The sequence below is a fragment of the Taudactylus pleione genome, unplaced genomic scaffold (assembly GCF_031769625.1).
Source record: "Taudactylus pleione unplaced genomic scaffold, aTauple2 ptg000374l, whole genome shotgun sequence".
Classification (NCBI taxonomy): domain Eukaryota; kingdom Metazoa; phylum Chordata; class Amphibia; order Anura; family Myobatrachidae; genus Taudactylus; species Taudactylus pleione.
The window spans coordinates 4,177,375-4,190,888 of NW_028284775.1; positions in this window are offsets into that span (position 1 = coordinate 4,177,375).

Here is a 13,514-nt window from a genome sequence, read left to right on the forward strand (position 1 = left end):
AAAACATGGAATGTCATTCGCTTGAGGAGTCAGTGAAGTACTGTATCTGAATTTCAAACCTGTAGGTTTTTCTGTCCTATTGGCAGCAGGGCGTAAAGGGTTTTCAGCCCACCATCTGGCTGGTACTTATTCTAGTAGTGATGCTTCCTTGGGTCTTCAAGAAGGTAAAGACGGAAGATGTTATGATGCATCTGGTAGCATCATACCGGTCTTTACCATTGCTAAGGGACCACCTTGGAATTTGCCTCAAATACTTGGGGGTCTATTTACTAAGCAGTGTTAGGAGACAAAGTGAAAGGAGATAAGGTACCAGCCAATCAGCTCCTAACTGTCATTTTTCAAACACAGCCTGTGACATGGCATTTAGGAGATGATTGGCTGGTACCTTATCTCATTTCACTTTGTCTCCTAATACTGCTTAGTAAATAGAACCCTTGATTTCTTAAATCCGTGCTTCTCTGATCTCAAGAGATTACCTTGGCAGGCTTTAACATCTTGTTTGATGATGCAACGATCCTTTTATAGTGCCTGGTGCAGTATATGCACTGGGAGTGTTTGTAGCATACATTAGTGCCAGTGCGATGCTTGCTATGCTAAGCATTGGTGCTGGGAGTCTTGTGCTTTTCCACAGTTTGGAGTATTCAGGGGCATGTCTATCCACGCAGGATGCTACAATAGAAAGACATGCAGCATAACCGCATATGTGTAGTAGCACGTCAGAGGTCAGACGTTCAGAGAGAGCCATTCCGGGTCCTAGTTCTCGTCTGCTTTGGGCTAATGAGTAGAGGCTTCGCAGAGCGCTCCTCCCTAACACCTTTCTGCTAGGGCAAGCCTGGCCAACCTGTGGCTCTCCAGCTGTTGTGAAACTACAAGCCCCAGCATTCCCTTCCATATTTTTAGCATTCCCTAATAGCAAAATTGTAGCAGGGCATGCTGGGACTTTTACAACAGCAGGAGGGCCAAAGGTTGGCCTGATGTAAACTAGGGTTTTTCTGATAGTGTAGTTCAAACAGGGGCTGAACTACCAGCACTGCAGCTGGTGCACTGCACCGGGGCCCTCCGCAATATAGGGGTCCACACTGCCTGCATGGCAGGTGCAGTGCAGCTGCTTGCCGGGCAGTCATCAAGGCTGTGCCTGAGCTGGCTGGCACATACACGCAGGGGACCGGAGCACAGTGCAGTCAGGCTTACCACTGCAGTGCACTACTGGGTAATAAATCCCATTATGCTCTGCAGTGGGGTCAGAGGCGCATGTGCTGAGCTCTGATTGGAGGAGCCCATCACATGCTCCTCTGACCCAGCAGCAGCGCAGCCTCATGGGTGTGACTCATTGTGAGGTTGTGACTGCTGCTATGCCAGCTGCCTGTGGATGCTGCTGGTGAGTACACTGTGTGGGCACTACAGGTAGCATAATGTGTGGGCACTACAGGTGGCATAATGTGTGGGCACTAAAGGTGGCATGTGTGAGGACTAAAGGTGGCAGAATTTGTGGGGACTACAGTGTAGCATAATGTGTGGGCACTACAGGTGGCATAACGTGGGGGTACTACAGTGTAGTATAATGTGTGGGGCACTACAATGTGATATAATATGGGGGGTACTACAGTGTGGTATAATGTGTCAGGCGCCCACTGCATCTCCCTGTCACGAACTGCCTCTCCCCTCTCCCTGTCACCCACTGCCTGTCACCCTCTCCTTCTCACCCACTGCTTTTCCCTGGCACCTTTACCTATCACTCTCTCCCGGTCACTCATTGCCTATCCCCTCTCCCTTTCACCCATTGCCCGTCAACTATCCCTGTCACCCTCTCCCCCTCTGTTACCCACTGTTTCTCCCTGTCACCTCTCAACTGTCACCCACTGCCTCTTCCCGCTCCCTGTCACCCACTCCATATCACCCTCTCCGTCACCCACTGCCTGTTACCTCTCCCTGTCACCCACTGCTTCTCCCTCTCACCCTCTCCTTGTCACCTTCTTGCCTCTCTTTGTCTACCTCTTGCCTCTCCCTGTCACCCTCTACCTCTCTGTCACCCACTGCACTTTGAACTTGGAGTAGGACGGAGGAGGGGGCCCAAAGCAAATTTTTGCACCTGGGCCCACTACTCACAAGTTCCGCCACTGACTTCAAACCATGGTTAGGGCTCTAAAACCTGTTTCAGACCAGATTTACCAAAGTGTTTGGAAGCTGTATTACCTATTGTGATTGATGTTCCCTCATTTTTTAATTTGGAGCTGTTGCTGCTGTAAAGCTGTAAAGCTGATCTCCACATCTTAGCCCTTTTTTTTTCTTTCAGAGAAAACTGACTCTCTTCTCTGAAGTGCAGACCTTCTTACAGGGAAAGATGCACGTTCAGCTTCCATACATCTGTCCTATAGAGCATTGAGATCTCAGGGCCTGATTCAGAGCTGAACGCTCTGACCAGAGTGCTCGCTCTGAATCAGGGCCCTCCTACCTGTTTTAGGAGCGTCCTCACGGACGCTCGCATAGCTGTGGGTTACCACCCACAGCTTATGCAAGCGTCCATGATGATGGTTGCGATGGTCAAGACCATCGCGACCATCGGGCTTGCGACGGAGACCCTGCGGTAGGGTCTCGCTGCCGCAAGCCCTGGAGTGATTTTGGCTCTATCAGAGCCAAAATCACTCCCACTGACATCACTAGTGATGTCAGTGGGGCCGGCTTCAGACGGTAGGCTTTCCCATGGGAACGCCTCCGTCTGGCCACCACGCCCCCGGCACGCCCACCAAAGGAGGCGTGCTGTCAGTCACCATCGACAGCAGTGGGGGAACCCACAGCTATGCGAGCGTCCATGAGGACGCTCCTAAAACAGGTAGGAGGGCCCTGATTCAGAGCGAGCGCTCTGGTCAGAGCGTTCAGTTCTGAATCAGGCCCTGAGAACGCTGCACTTGGATAGCAGATGCAGCAAGGAGGTGTCTATGACCTACAAACACCTCCTGCTGCATTAGAGTTGGACAGTATTGCACAGCTGCTTCCTTGCGGCTGTGCAATACCGTCCATCTCTGAATCAGGCTCTGTCTTCTTGGTCTCCTTTCCTTATTTTCTATTCTGACCAATCCGTGCTAGAATCAAGCATCTTTTTTTTTTTTAAATCAAAAAGTGGTGTCTCGGTTTTAGCTGTATCAGAACATTACATAACGTCTTTGGACAGGGATATATCTCTGGACATTTTCAGATGTCTGTTATATGGCAGAGGATTTACAAAATTAATGGCCTCTTGTTTATATATAATGTCCACAGGAGAGATGGAGCAGCTCCATACATTCCATAGCCAGGTGTATTCCTTTGTTGATTCGCAGGGCTTCCCTTTGGGCTTATTTGCCAGTTCCTGTACCTGTGATAGTGCATTCCTCCAAATCAGTGGGTACATCATTGGTGTTCTTAATCCAGTGCATGTAAGAGCAACAAATAACCATGGGGAAGATGTACGGAGAGGTGGCAAATGCACTATAAACAGCTCTTACATTGAACCTCGGTATGCAGAGCTGTTACAAGGACTCTGAGCGCCCAGTGATGTCATGACCTCACACATAGGGGGCGGGTCCACCGACACACGCAACTGCAGCTGTAATTACGGAAGGGTGCCTGCCTGTAGTGTCCAAAGGACGCTACACATGGCACTGCTGCAGAAATGCTGGTTGCAGGGTCCCGTTCTAGGCACTCTGCTAGCCAGGAGCAAGTTCGCACACCCCTAGTTACAGCCCTGTCGGTATGTATGAAAGCAGATAACGTAGAGAAAATAATCTCAACATTATCTGCAAACATATAACAAATTTGCAGTTGCCATACTTTTAAATGGCGATGGAAAATCATTCAGAATTTATTTAAAAAGATAAGCAGGCTTTTGTGGCTTATTGTCTCACATATCGGCAGGATTATCTGCTAACCTGCAGTGGCTTGGGAGCTTCTGTGGGCTTCTCAGGCTGTGCATGAGATCTTTTGGCATTTGCAAGATCTGCGCAGTGGGACCGGCCAGGAGGGAAGACACTAGGCTAATGCGCTTTGGATCTTGCATGGATCGCCAGAGGGAGGACTTTTCTCTCCCCCACTCTGACGTCCAAGTTGTTAATACATCTCAGCGTTATTGCTCAAGAGGTGAAGCAGGAAAAGCTATAGCTGCAGGATAAGTGCTGCTATAGTACATCTCCCCCCATGTTTGCTCTTGAGAAAAGTTAAACAAGATTCAAAAAAATAATTCCAAAAAAATACAAGTGTCAGAATGTTTCCTCTGCAAAATTCAGAGCCAAAGTTATGATAGAATGTAATCATTACAAATGGTGGTTTCATGAGACTCCCGGTGGGCGAAGCAACTGAGTTGGTGCATTTTAATTCAGCTCCATAGCTGGTATTGCTATTCTCTACTAAAACGCTTATATCAACGGCAATCTATTGACCAAAAGTGCACCCCCTGGACAGGGGAGTCTATATAGACTGACTTGGTGGCACTTTATAGCCAGACAGGAGCTTAATTTGATCCCCGGAGTCTGGTCACGGAGTGTGACTCTATTGGCGCGAAAAGTGCTGGAAGCCATCTTACGCTGGAGAACAGCCTTCAACCCTTAGCTGATCTCCCTTTATTGGTCCCCCTGCCTTGCGGCACATATCTACAGAGCCCTGGAGAATCCGGAAAACCTGGCTTCTTCTAACAGTGCCGAGGATTGTCCTAACGCTACCCCCTTCCCGGGTGCTGCTTACTTGTTTTTGTAGAGCAGCGGCTGCTGGTGCTCCTGGAGGGATGACTCCGGCTGCCTTGACTCCTCACTGAAGACGGTGGCGGGGAGAATTGGAGGTGGCGTGGTGCGGCTCCCGTGCCCTAAACAGCCAGCTACTGAAAGCTCACGCGGATGGCGTGCGGGATAGCGGGGCAATACACGCAGCAAACCAGAGCGCTCCTTAGCGCCGTCTACCCTCTTGAGACCCGGCTTACCCGACACTGTTCCCTCCTGTCTGATCCACATGCCTGGCGGCGCATACCTACCAAACCCTGGATGATTCGGAAATCCTGGCTTCTCCTGACAGTGACGAGGATTGTCTTAGTGCTTCCCCCTCCCCGGGTATCACTTACATGTTCCTGTGAGGCGGCGGCTGCTGCGTCCTGCGCAACTGCTATTGCACCTGGAGGGACGAATCCGGCTACCCTTACTCCTCACTGGCTGCGGTTTTAGAGGCGACCTGGTGTGTCTCCTGTGCCCAAAACAGCCAGCTACGGAAGGCACACGTGGAGAGCGCGCAAGATAGCGGGTCAACAAACACTCCTTAGCGCCGTCTATCCTCCTGAGACCCGGTGCACACCGACGTTGTTCCTCCCAGGATGTTGACTGGAACCTCAGGTATCCTCATATACTCGGGCGCATCCTGGATTCTGTGTGCTTGAGCTCCCTGGTAATATAATCGCTGTTGATCCCTTACCATCACCTTGGACTTTGGGCTGCTGGTGCCCATATCATTACAGCGCTGCTACAAGACAACTCCCCCAGTGCCTCTGTGTGTAGATTAAAGTTTGAAAGGATCCCCTGCATTCCTGAGGTTGCCATCTCCTGACATCAGTGGCGTCCTGTCCTGCTGAACTGCATCATACTTTATGGTCCATTTAAACAGCTGCCAGACGAGGCAGACTGGCTCCCTCTGCCATCTATAAAGAGTTCCCGGACTTGCACCGTGTTCCTACCTCCATAATCTGATCTACTGGATTAGAATTGGTGAATTCTCTAATTGGTTTATTGTAGTTAACAGTGGTTCCGTGAGTATACTTAATATACACCAACAATCACTGTTATTATTATTATTATTATCGTTTATTTATATGGCGCCACAAGTGTTCCGCAACGCCTTACAAAGTACATATACAAATAATTTGACAACGGACTTACAGTAATAAATAGGACAAGGACATGGATAATATACATTGATACTTAAGTGACCATAACACCTAGATATGCAACAGAGCGTAAGCAACCAAGTGTTAGGTGCCATGGTGGGGGGTAAGAAGTAGGTGAAAGTAAAGGAGAAGCACAACAGGGTAGAGGCCCTGCTCGTAAGAGCTTACATTCTAAAAGGGAGGGGCAGACAAACAGGTGTGACACAGATGGGGTAAACGGAGGAAGAAGCATGCTAAAAAAAATTTGCAAAAAAAAATGCAAAAAATGACGATTGGCCTGGCGCTTATTCATATATTTGCAAATGTATGTAACTAATACCTCTGAATCGCTATTATCATGTAGGATTTAAGTATGGTTTTTGCTGCAGTGTGCTGGGGGGCAAATCTCTTTTTTTTTCTGTGTTCAGTGTAAACCCCGCCCTTTACAAGCACCTGTGTTATGTAATTAAGCTGATCTGAGCAACTACCATTTTTTTTGCAAGTTTGGAGAGGCATGAAGGCAGTCAGCATTAGGAGGATGTGCTGATGCTTATAGTGCCATGTGGAGGTTTTTTGGGGTACCTCCAAGGTAAGTTAGCTCTCAGCTTTTATATGTACTGTTATCATGCAGTACATCAATTGTAATTATATGACCCAGAGTGGGTGCTACCATTATGTAGCAATAATTATTTTGGGGTGAGCGTTGGGAGTGGGGCCCCCGGGGGGGTTCTGACTGGGCCTTTCTCATGGCATCACCACTTAATTCACATAGAATACCTTTATCACTTCTCCATTTGTTTGTATATCATTTGTGTCATTTTAATTCTTTCTCATTTCATTAACACTTATTGATTTCTACTTACACATCTTTTCTTTATACTTCACTATCACCTTTTTCCCTTTTTCGTGTGATGCCCTGGGGATGGCCCTTGGTTGGAATTTTTTTGGGGTGCCTTGCTTCTCGGACGTGAACCCCTTAATGCTAGGGACGCCAGTATAGAGGAGCCTTGACGATTGGCCTGGCGTTTATTCATATATTTGCAAATGTATGTAACTAATACCTCTGAATCGCCATTATCATGTAGGATTTAAGTATTGTTTTTGCTGCAGTGTGCTGGGGGGCAAATCTCTTTTTTTTCTGTGTTCAGAGTAAACCCCGCCCTTTACAAGCACCTGTGTTATGCAATTAAGCTGATCTGAGCAACTACCATTTTTTTTGCAAGTTTGGAGAGGCATGAAGGCAGTCAGCATTAGGAGGATGTGCTGATGCTTATAGTGCCATGTGGAGGTTTTTTGGGGTACCTCCAAGGTAAGTTAGCTCTCAGCTTTTATATGTACTGTTATCATGCAGTACATCAATTGTAATTATATGACCCAGAGTGGGTGCTACCATTATGTAGCAATAATTATTTTGGGGTGAGCGTTGGGAGTGGGGCCCCCGGGGGGGTTCTGACTGGGCCTTTCTCATGGCATCACCACTTAATTCACATAGAATACCTTTATCACTTCTCCATTTGTTTGTATATCATTTGTGTCATTTTAATTCTTTCTCATTTCATTAACACTTATTGATTTCTACTTACACATCTTTTCTTTATACTTCACTATCACCTTTTTCGTGTGATGCCCTGGGGATGGCCCTTGGTTGGAATTTTTTTGGGGTGCCTTGCTTCTCGGACGTGAACCCCTTAATGCTAGGGACGCCAGTATAGAGGAGCCTTGACGATTGGCCTGGCGCTTATTCATATATTTGCAAATGTATGTAACTAATACCTCTGAATCGCTATTATCATGTAGGATTTAAGTATTGTTTTTGCTGCAGTGTGCTGGGGGGCAAATCTCTTTTTTTTTCTGTGTTCGGAGGAAGAAGCATGTTGCAGCAAGTTAGGATGGGAGCTGGAAGGCTTTGATGAAATAGTGGGTCTTGAGAGCCCGTTTGAAGGATTGTAAAGAGGAGGAGAGTCTGATAGGCAGATGAAGAGAGTTCCAAAGGTTGGGCGCAGCACGGGCAAATCTTGGAGGCGGGAGTGGGAGGAAGTAATCAGTTGGCATGAGAGGCGGCGTGCATTGGTTGAGCGAAGGGGGCGGCCAGGAGAGTGGAGGGAGATGAGGTCAGAGATGTAAATGGGAGAGGAATGGGTGAGGGCTTTGTAAGCAAGTGTGAGAACCTTGAATTGGTTTCTAAAAGGGAAGGGGAGCCAGTGGAGGGCTTGTAGGAGAGGGGAGGCAGATGTAGAGCGTTTGGAGAGGAAGATAAGTCGAGCAGCAGCATTGAGGATAGACTGGAGAGGAGAGAGATGGGAGTTGGGGAGGCCAGATAGGAGAAGGTTACAGTAGTCAAATCTGGATATGACCAGTGAGTGTATGAGGGTTTTGGTGGCATCCTTGGTGAGAAAGGGTCTAATCTTGGAAATATTTTTGAGATGGAAGTGACAGGAATGTGAGAGGCTCTGGATATGTGGTTTGTAGGAGAGGGAGGAGTCCAGGATAACTCCAAGACAGCGCACTTTGGGGCTAGAAGAGATAGTTGTGCCATCAATTGTTAAAGAAATAGTGGGAAGTGAGGTTATGTTGGAGGGTGGAAAAATGATCAGCTTAGTCTGACATATTAAGTTTAAGAAATCGCTGGGACATCCAGAAAGAAATAGCAGAGAGACAGTTGGAGATACGAGTGAGGAGAGAGGGGGAGAGGTCGATCTGAGTATCATCAGCATAGAGATGATAATGGAGGTCAAAAGAGCTGATGAGTTCACCTAGAGATGACGTATAGAGGGAGAATAGTAGAGGTCCAAGAACGGAACCTTGGGGAACACCTACTGTAAGAGGCTGTGGTGGGGAAGAGGAGTCATAAGAAGAGACAGAGAAGGATTGATCTGAGAGGTAGGACGACATCCATATTGTATTTGAAGTGTCTGCTGTATAACTTAAAACCATCACTTGTAATAGACCACAAACTCTCTGCTTTCCATTTCATTTCACCATTCCTTATTGACAAATATTCTACAGTCAGTACATTTTGCTGGGAAGGAAAATTCTATTTGTCTCATAGGTGTTGCCATCTACTGGTCATATCACAATTCACACTCACCTTAATACTGGAAGGATTACATTAGTATCAGCTATTTGAATTTTTATCGGGTTTATATAGGTGTATCTGGTATATGGAAAGATATTTTCCTAAATCCATACCCCCTTTACCACAAAGAACTTCTTCTCGTATGATGGGTAAACCAACTAAAACTCCTGCAAAAGGAGGTACTTCGCCTCCCTCCCCCATACAGTCTCCCCCCGTCGATCAATCTGATACGAGGAAAGTTGAATCTGTAATTTCAAATCCAGACATAGCGGCTGCTTTGTTAAATGCTATCATGCCAAAAATAGACGAAAATTTAAAACACTAAAACCACTAATGGATGAGAAGTTCCTTGACTTTCTTCCGAAAATGGAAGAAAAACTTGAACAATTTGCCCCTAAAATTGATAAAAGTCTAGACAAAATTCAAACCTCTCTGTTTTATCTAAAATATCGGAACATGCTAACAGATTAGATGCTGTAGAAAAAAGAACGAGTGATGTGGAAGATCAACTGCATATTTTACATAATTTGCACGATTCCTATATAACATCACACAAGTTGTTACTAGAAAAGGTCAATGACTTAGAGAATCGGCATAGACATAATAATCTGAGGTTTATAGGCCTACCAGAACAGGTCAAGGGATCTGCATTGTTCGAATATTTGGGAAAAACCCTAATCACAAATCTTCATATCCAACATAAGGGGTACCACAAATAGAGAGACTCGGCCCAGAGAGAGATGGCCGGGAAATAGGCCGAGACCTGTGATAGCGAAATTCTTAGACTATAGAGTAAAGGAAAAAATTATCTCAGCATTTAAAAGACGGAGGGACTTGGGGCCTCATTCAGAGGCGGTCGGAGGATGCAAGCGGTCGCTCAGAAACTGGGCGACCACTTGCATCCTGACCACCCGCCTCTGTTGCGGTCGTTAGTCTGTGGGTTAACACCCACAGACTAACGACCGCTCGGGTGATGATCGCGATGGTCATTTAAACAAATCCCCAGGCCCTGATGGATATTCAGTTGAGTATTACAAAATTCTACAACATGAAATGATCCCTACATTATGTACTCTTTATAAAAAAAACAAGAGATGATATCCCTTGTTACCCAAATTTCAACCAAGCTTACACCTCCTTAATCCCAAAGCCCAATAAGGATTTGACATTAGTGTCCTCATACCGTCCATTTACTCTACTAAACATCGATTTCAAAATATTAGCAAAAATATTGGCAGACCATCTCCAAACATTCTTCGCGACTTTATTTACTCCACACCAATGAGGCTTCACTAAAGGAAGACATTCAGTGAAAGGTATACGAACTGCAATAGCAGCGGTAATGGCAGCCAACTTACAACCCGAGACCTCTTCTATGCTTCTGAGCCTGGACGCCACCAAGGCTTTTGATATGGTCTCATGGCCTTATCTACATGCGATTCTTGACAGACGAGGCTTTGGTTCGATATTTCAATCACTCATAAAAAATTTCTACACACAATCAACAACATCACTACTTATCAATGGAACTATAGGCGAAGGAATAACGATGACCAGGGCACTAGACAGGGTGCCCACTTTCCCCTATGCTTTTTAATTTGGCGCTTGACCCTATGCTAAGGATACTACAAGGTTGGACACAATTCAAGGGAATCACTATTGGCACAGAGACAGTTAAAGTGTCAGCATTCGCTGATGATGTCCTTTTATTTATCTCTGACCACGGAGATTACTAAATTAATTGATAAGGTGAATATCGGAAATTGGATCATTATCTGGCTTCGAGGTCAATTTTGAAAAATCAAAGGCACTTTATTTAAAAAAGAATTGTTCTAGACCATTTTGGTTTAGAGAAATTCCAATTGAATGGACTACTAAGTCCATTTCCTACATGGGGATCCAATTGCCTAAATATTTGCAAAATCTATACGCAGTTAATATGAAACACATTTTACTTAGTATCAAAAATTATATCAAGAGATGGAAACATCTTAAGATCTCTTATTTGGGTTGTGCCAACTTAATAAAAATGATATTATTTCCCAGACTCCTTTACCCACTCCAGTCTCTTCTCATCTTATTGACCAAAAGGGACACATTGGAAATTGAAAAATTGATGAGACCATTTATATGGAAGGGGGGAAGGGCCAGAATTGGCATGGTGCGACTCCAACAACATAAATCAAATGGGGGGTATCAATTTGCCAAACATTACATTATATAGCCATGTTGCACACCTTCGTTACCTAAGGGATTGGATTCAAAACAAAAACCAATATGCTAATACGACATTAGAAGCAGCCTTCCTGGATAAAATCAATATTATATCTTTTATACACCTACACGATGAGGAATCGATTCAGATTAATCCCCTTCTGATGACTATCAGAAAACTATGGCATATTCTACGGCACAAACATGCATTAAACCCATATTTCTAAATACATTTCTTCCTAAATACATTGCACAGAACTTATCTTACCCCTCACCGTAGACATGTAATGGGATTGTTGGAGAATTCAAAGTGTCTCTGATGCGGAGCACAAGATGCAGAATTGATGCAGTGCTTATGGAACTGTCCAATCATACAGGGCTTTTGGGTTATGGTGGGGAATTATGTGAACAAATATTTGGTGAATTGCCTTCCATTAACGCCTGAATGGGCAATATTCGGAATTACACCTAAGGAAACCAAAGTACCAAGAGGCGTTAAAAAGATACTGATTATTATCTCAGCGGTGGCTAAGAAATGTATATTGCAGATATGGTTGAAAACTACAGCACCCACACTAACAATGTTTAAAGGGAAACTTTTCCATATCTTTCGTATGGAGTGCTGGAGGCCATGTTGCAGAAAGAAAGGTTCACTGAACTTTTCTTCTCCACTTGGGAAAGCTATATTGAAACCCTATCCCAACCATTGAAAGAACAATTAGAGAAGTGTTTTAGAAATACACTTTGGTATGAAACACGTATTTGTTCAGATGATCCCCCAATATCACTTTAAGGTGCATAATCACCTCGCTGAGAGTTAAGGGGAAAAAAAAAGTGTTCAGAACCTGGGCTTACGCTTATGCTTATATTTACATCTATATAATACGATAATGTTAATATTGTCTATATATTCATTTATAGTGTTTTATTGATTATATTGCAGTGATGTATTGGTACAGATATTTACTGATTAGCTATTGAATTTGTTTTCAGATGTTGAGTTTTCTGTATAAATACCAGAAATATGTCACTGTCTAAATTAATATTATTTTTATACTTGTAATATTTGTACACAAGTATTTTGCTTCAATAAAGAAATATTTAAAAAAAAAATGGTGGTTTCATTTGAGGATGCAGCCAGCTTGTCCAGACTAAAATGTCGACAGTTATGGTGTCAAAGTTAAGGTTAGACTTACCACAGAAAACATTGTCCACACTATGACCATGTTTACATTCTCATGTTTACCTGGTCACCGCTGACCTAACATACTGAACCCTCCATCTGGACTGTGTTGAGCTACAGATAAATGATAAATGCATTACAACAAAGAGGAGATCTTTCTGCATTACATATACAAGAGCTGCTCTGGGAATCAATGACAATATGTCCTGTACTCTTACATGTAAATACCTTAATAAATTCTACATTAGATTCTTAATTTATTAATTTTCTTGTAAATATGATTTTAGATGTTGGTTGTAATGATGTTTTGAACATTTAAAATATGCTACAATTTTTGGGGCTTATTTTTCTGTCATGTAATTTAAATTATATTTAATTGTAAGTGGTCATACAATGGATACATATAAGGTATCTTTCAAAATATTACAAAACTGAGCAACATCATTGCCATAACAGAGGGTCATGTACAATGGGCGAAACTCCTTTTATGAAGGATGTCTTATATCTTTATTATATAATTATATAACTATATAGTGACCACAGGGTTTGGTATATTTGGGTAGATCAGAGGTTTCAAAACATGGTCCTCGAGGCACCCTAACATTCCAGGTTTTAAGGATTTCCATTCTTGACTACAGGTGACTTAAGTCAATTTGATTTAATCACCTTAACCATGGATCTCTCTAAAACCTGAACTGTTGGTGTACCTTGGGGACAGCATTTGGGAGCCTCTGATGTAGACATAATAATGTCAGGAAGTTTGACATGCCTGGAATGCTGACTTAAACAATGTCAGCACTGTGAAAATTTTAACGCTAAACCCTGACATTTTGTTTACAGTCTCACTATGTCAACAGTTCATGTGTTGACACTTTTGCAGGTGTCAACATGTTATTTATCGACATTATAACTATGTTGACATTCTGACATTCAACATATTGGTGTCATCCTTTTGACTGTTGACATAATGACAACATACCGGGACTCCAAAAAGGAGAATGGACCCTGCTTGTCAGAGCTTACATTCTAGAGAGAATACCCAGTACCCACCTATGTTTCAGAATCACCCAGGCAAGTATCAGTTGACATATGAGAAGTTGGTTTATTTAACATCACAGTTGCACCACACAGTATTAAGAAGGTTTCTAAATGAGCTATACACACTA